Source organism: Salmo salar, chromosome ssa11, assembly GCF_905237065.1.
Source record: "Salmo salar chromosome ssa11, Ssal_v3.1, whole genome shotgun sequence".
Taxonomy (NCBI): Eukaryota; Metazoa; Chordata; class Actinopteri; order Salmoniformes; family Salmonidae; genus Salmo; species Salmo salar.
Genome location: NC_059452.1, coordinates 107,091,959 through 107,098,362, shown reverse-complemented (window position 1 = coordinate 107,098,362; position 6,404 = coordinate 107,091,959). Strand labels below are relative to the sequence as shown.

The window sequence follows — 6,404 nt, the reverse complement described above, 5'->3', positions numbered from 1 at the left end:
CGGAATAAATCTGGAATGAAATTGTTTTCCGTCTTTGTCCTGGTGTATTCTCAAGAGACAACATATAGATGTCCCTGGTGGAGAAACAATCTTAGACTTTTATCTTCAAATCAAAATTCTATTTTGATATTGTTACAGGTATTATAAATACTATACTTTTGATACTTTGAGTTATACAGTTTACAGAGATTTTTTTTTTTTTCCTGGAAGAAGAATAATGCAATAACGCTTCTACATTGCTTCACATTCACCTTAGAGCATTAAACACTTGGGGTGGTTTCCATCCCTCTGTGTGTTTCCTTCACCTAGAAAGAAACTGAAGGAAACAGAATGTGAGAAGAGAAAAAAACTCACACTCTTTCTTTCCGTCTTGAAACACAATCTACAGACATCAGAGACGTGAGTGGTCATAACTTCGCACACACACACACACACACCTTCCTTCCCCCTGCCATAGACTTACGCAGTAAATTATGACAACTTCAGGAGGACATCCTTCAACCTATCCGAGCTCTTGCAGCATGAACTGACATGATGTCCATCCAATCAATGGATCAGAGAATTAATAGAGTACAGAAAGCATAAGCTACAGCTAACTAGCACTGTAGGTGTATAAAATGTGGTTAGTAGTTGATTCAAAGAGAGAGAAAGACAATAGCTGAAAAGTTTTGAACAAATATATTTCTTAAAAAATGAAGGAGAAGCAAAAGAAAGAGAGGGAGAGAGAGCTAGCTCTATTTCATATATTTTTTTCTTCTTCTCACTTTTACTTACTTAGCTAGCTAGCTAGTTTAGCCTACTCAAACACTCGGCTCAAACAGAGAGGGATGCTATGCTAGCTAGCTAGCTAGTTTAGCCTACTCAAACACTCGGCTCAAACAGAGAGGGATGCTATGCTAGCTAGCTAGCTAGTTTAGCCTACTCAAACACTCGGCTCAAACAGAGAGGGATGCTATGCTAGCTAGCTAGCTAGTTTAGCCTACTCAAACACTCGGCTCAAACAGAGAGGGATGCTATGCTAGCTATTGCTATCCAACACTGGAACTCTTCCAAGTCAAGTTAAGCTTTTGTTTTATAAAATTGTTATTAAAACATTTTTTTTTTTTAAATTAGGAGATAGATCAGCTTTAATATTGTTCAATAGAAACTCTTGTTAGAAAAAAAACTAAAATGCGATTAATGACAATTTTAAAAGTTTCTATGAAAATGTAGATAAATCAGAATCAAACAACCTTCTCAGACTCAACAACTCTGAAGTAATTATCAGCTCACCCCCCCCAAAAAAATTACACAAATATTAAAAAACAAAGATCACAAAAATAAAAAATGTATTTACATTTTCTCTTTGTAGCTCGTGACTGTCAATACGATATTATAATGAATGACTGTTGATGCCGAAAAATCGTCTTGAATGGCCTTTTCTATTCTAAACTTTGTAAGCTTGAAACTTTTCAGCTGAAATAATAAATGTAATACAAATATTGTGTAAATATCCTAAAGCAAAAACATACACAAATAATACAATATCTGATGACATAATACAATATCTGATGACATAATACAATTGCTGATGATGCTTTAGAAAAGGACACAAGATAGGATATCCTGTCTCTCCCCTACTGTCTCTCCCCTACTGTCTCTCCACTACTGTCTCTCCCCTCCTGTCCCTCCCCTCCTGTCTCTCCCCTACTGTCTCTCCCCTACTGTCTCTCCACTACTGTCTCTCCCCTACTGTCTCTCCCCTACTGTCTCTCCCCTCCTGTCTCTCCCCTCCTGTCCCTCCCCTCCTGTCTCTCCCCTACTGTCTCTCCCCTACTGTCTCTCCCCTCCTGTCTCTCCCCTACTGTCTCTCCCCTCCTGTCTCTCCCCTCCTGTCTCTCCCCTCCTGTCTCTCCCTACTGTCTCTCCCCACTGTCTCCTCTGTCTCTCCCCTACTGTCTCTCCACTACTGTCTCTCCACTACTGTCTCTCCCCTACTGTCTCTCCCCTACTGTTCTCTCCCCTACTGTCTCTCCCCTACTGTCTCTCCCCTACTGTCTCTCCCTACTGTCTCTCTGTCTCTCCCCTACTGTCTCTCCCCTACTGTCTCTCCCCTACTGTCTCTCCCCTACTGTCTCTCTGTCTCTCCCCTACTGTCTCTCCCCTACTGTCTCTCCCCTACTGTCTCTCTGCTACTGTCTCTCCACTACTGTCTCTCTGTCTCTCCACTACTGTCTCTCCCCTACTGTCTCTCCACTACTGTCTCTCCCCTCCTGTCTCTCCCCTCCTGTCTCTCCCCTCCTGTCTCTCCACTACTGTCTCTCCCCTACTGTCTCTCCCCTACTGTCTCTCCACTACTGTCTCTCCCCTCCTGTCTCTCCCCTCCTGTCTCTCCACTACTGACTCTCCCCTACTGTCTCTCCCCTACTGTCTCTCCCCTACTGTCTCTCCCCTACTGTCGCTCCCCTACTGTCTCTCCACTACTGTCTCTCCCCTCCTGTCTCTCCACTACTGTCTCTCCCCTACTGTCTCTCCCCTACTGTCTCTCCCCTACTGTCTCTCCCCTACTGTCTCTCCACTACTGTCTCTCCCCTCCTGTCTCTCTGTCGCTCCCCTACTGTCTCTCCACTACTGTCTCTCCCCTACTGTCTCTCCACTACTGTCTCTCCCCTCCTGTCTCTCCACTACTGTCTCTCCCCTCCTGTCTCTCCACTACTGTCTCTCCCCTACTGTCTCTCCCCTACTGTCTCTCCCCTACTGTCTCTCCACTACTGTCTCTCCCCTACTGTCTCTCCCCTACTGTCTCCTCCTGTCTCTCCCCTCCTGTCTCTCCCTACTGTCTCTCCCCTACTGTCTCTCCCCTACTGTCTCTCCCCTTCTGTCTCTCCCCTACTGTCTCTCCACTACTGTCTCTCCCCTCCTGTCTCTCCCTCCTGTCTCTCCTACTGTCTCTCCCTACTGTCTCTCCCCTACTGTCTCTCCCCTACTGTCTCTCCCCTACTGTCTCTCCCCCACTGTCTCTCCCCTACTGTCTCCCCTCCTGTCTCTCCCTACTGTCTCTCCCTACTCTGTCTCTCCCTACTGTCTCTCCCTACTGTCTCTCGCTCCTACTGTCTCTCCCCTCTGTCTCTCCCCTACTGTCTCTCCCCTGTCTCTCCACTACTGTCTCTCCCTCCTGTCTCTCCCTCCTGTCTCTCCCTCCTGTCTCTCCACTACTGTCTCTCCCTTACTGTCTCTCCCCTACTGTTCCTGTCTCTCCACTACTGTCTCTCTGTCTCTCCCCTACTGTCTCTCCCCTACTGTCTCTCCCCTACTGTCTCTCCCCTCCTGTCTCTCCCCTACTGTCTCTCCCCCTACTGTTCCTGTCTCTCCTCTACTGTCTCTCCCCTACTGTCTCTCCCCTACTGTCTCTCCCCTACTGTCTCTCCCCTCCTGTCTCTCCCCTACTGTCTCTCCCCCTACTGTCTCTCCCCTACTGTCTCTCCTCTACTGTCTCTCCCCTACTGTCTCTCCCCTACTGTTCCTGTCTCTCCCCTACTGTCTCTCCACTACTGTCTCTCCCCTCCTGTCTCTCCACTACTGTCTCTCCCCTCCTGTCTCTCCACTACTGTCTCTCCCCCTACTGTCTCTCCCCTACTGTCTCTCCCCTACTGTCTCTCCCCTCCTGTCTCTCCACTGTCTCTCCCCTGTCTCTCCCCTACTGTCTCTCCCCTCCTGTCTCTCCCCTACTGTCTCTCCCCTACTGTCTCTCCCCTACTGTCTCTCCTCCTGTCTCTCCCCTACTGTCTCTCCACACTGTCTCTCCCTCCTGTCTCTCCCCTCCTGTCTCTCCCTCCTGTCTCTCCACTACTGTCTCTCCCTACTGTCTCTCCCCTACTGTCTCTCCCCTACTGTCTCTCCACTACTGTCTCTCCCTCCTGTCTCTCCCCTACTGTCTCTCCTCCTGTCTCCCCTACTGTCTCTCCACTACTGTCTCTCCCCTACTGTCTCTCCCTCCTGTCTCTCCCTTCTGTCTCCCCTACTGTCTCTCTCCTGTCTCTCCCTACTGTCTCTCCCCTACTGTCTCTCCCCTACTGTTCCTGTCTCTCCACTACTGTCTCTCGTCCCTACTGTCTCTCCCCTACTGTCTCTCCCCTACTGTCTCTCCCCTACTGTTCCTGTCTCTCCTCTACTGTCTCTCCCCTACTGTCTCTCCCCTACTGTTCCTGTCTCTCCACTACTGTCTCTCTGTCTCTCCCCTACTGTCTCTCCCCTACTGTCTCTCCCCTACTGTCTCTCCCCTCCTGTCTCTCCCCTACTGTTCCTGTCTCTCCTCTACTGTCTCTCCCCTACTGTCTCTCCCCTACTGTCTCTCCCCCACTGTTCCTGTCTCTCCCCTACTGTCTCTCCACTACTGTCTCTCCTCCTGTCTCTCCCCTACTGTCTCTCCCCTACTGTCTCTCCCTCCTGTCTCTCCCCTACTGTCTCTCCACTACTGTCTCTCCCCCCTGTCTCTCCACTACTGTCTCTCCCTTACTGTCTCTCCCCTACTGTCTCTCCTACTGTCTCTCCCCTACTGTCTCTCCCCTACTGTCTCTCCACTACTGTCTCTCCACTACTGTCTCTCCGTCTCTCCTACTGTCTCTCCCCTACTGTCTCCCCTACTGTCTCTCCACTTACTGTCTCTCCTTCTGTCTCTCCCCTACTGTCTCTCTCTGTCTCCCTCTACTGTCTCTCCCCTACTGTCTCTACTGTCTCTCCCCTACTGTCTCTCCCCTACTGTCTCTCCCCTCCTGTCTCTCCACTACTGTCTCTCCCCACTGTCTCTCCTCCTGTCTCTCCACTACTGTCTCTCCACTACTGTCTCTCCCTCCTGTCTCTCCACTACTGTCTCTCCCCTACTGTCTCTCCTGTCTCCCTACTGTCTCTCCCCTACTGTCTCTCCCTACTGTCTCTCCCTACTGTCTCTCCTCTGTCTCTCCACCACTGTCTCTCCACTACTGTCTCTCCCCCTACTGTCTCTCCCTCCTGTCTCTCCCTACTGTCTCTCCACTACTGTCTCTCCCCTACTGTCTCTCCTCCTCCTGTCTCTCCACTACTGTCTCTCCCTACTGTCTCTCCCTACTGTCTCTCCCCTACTGTCTCTCCCCTACTGTCTCTCCACTACTGTCTCTCCCCTCCTGTCTCTCCCCTACTGTCTCTCCACTACTGTCTCTCCCCTACTGTCTCTCCCCTACTGTCTCTCCCCTACTGTTCCTGTCTCTCCCCTACTGTCTCTCCACTACTGTCTCTCTGTCTCTCCCCTACTGTCTCTCCCCTACTGTCTCTCCCCTACTGTCTCTCCCTCCTGTCTCTCCCCTACTGTCTCTCCCCTACTGTTCCTGTCTCTCCCCTACTGTCTCTCCACTACTGTCTCTCCCCTACTGTCTCTCCCCTACTGTCTCTCCCCTACTGTTCCTGTCTCTCCCCTCCTGTCTCTCCACTACTGTCTCTCCCCTACTGTCTCTCCCCTCCTGTCTCTCCCCTTCTGTCTCTCCACTACTGTCTCTCCCCTACTGTCTCTCCCCTTCTGTCTCTCCCCTACTGTCTCTCCCCTACTGTCTCTCCACTACTGTCTCTCCCCTCCTGTCTCTCCCCTCCTGTCTCTCCCCTCCTGTCTCTCCACTACTGTCTCTCCCCTACTGTCTCTCCCCTACTGTTCCTGTCTCTCCACTACTGTCTCTCTGTCTCTCCCCTACTGTCTCTCCCCTACTGTCTCTCCCCTACTGTCTCTCCTCCTGTCTCTCCCCTACTGTCTCTCCCCTACTGTTCCTGTCTCTCCTCTACTGTCTCTCCTCTACTGTCTCTCCCCTACTGTCTCTCCCCTACTGTTCTCCTCCTGTCTCTCCCCTACTGTCTCTCCCCTACTGTTCCTGTCTCTCCCCTACTGTCTCTCCTCTACTGTCTCTCCCCTACTGTCTCTCCCCTACTGTTCCTGTCTCTCCCCTACTGTCTCTCCCTACTGTCTCTCCCCTCCTGTCTCTCCTGTCTCTCCACTACTGTCTCTCCCCTACTGTCTCTCCCTACTGTCTCTCCCCTACTGCTGTCTCTCCCCTACTGTCTCTCCTCCTGTCTCTCCCTACTGTCTCTCCCCTACTGTCTCTCCCCTACTGTCTCTCCCCTGCTGTCTCTCCACTACTGTCTCTCCCCTCCTGTCTCCCCTCCTGTCTCTCCTCCTGTCTCTCCCTTACTGTCTCTCCCCTACTGTCTCTCCCCTACTGTCTCTCCACTACTGTCTCTCCCCTCCTGTCTCTCCCCTACTGTCTCTCCCCTCCTGTCTCTCCCCTACTGTCTCTCCACTACTGTCTCTCCCCTACTGTCTCTCCCCTCCTGTCTCTCCCCTTCTGTCTCTCCCCTACTGTCTCTCCCCTCCTGTCTCTCCCTTACTGTCTCTCCCTTACTGTCTC

The 6,404-nt window shown here is 51.0% G+C and overlaps 1 protein-coding gene across 1 annotated transcript in view; it reads left to right on the top strand.

The window, feature by feature from the left end:
• The window catches only part of LOC106594559 (barrier-to-autointegration factor), a 2,847-nt gene extending 2,821 nt beyond the window's left edge, over positions 1 to 26 (top strand). The window contains exon 3 of the mRNA XM_014185925.2: positions 1 to 26. This exon is cut by the window's left edge and continues 375 nt beyond it. The gene's annotated coding sequence lies outside the window, so the exon portion shown is untranslated.
• Positions 27 to 6,404: the final 6,378 nt, after the last annotated feature.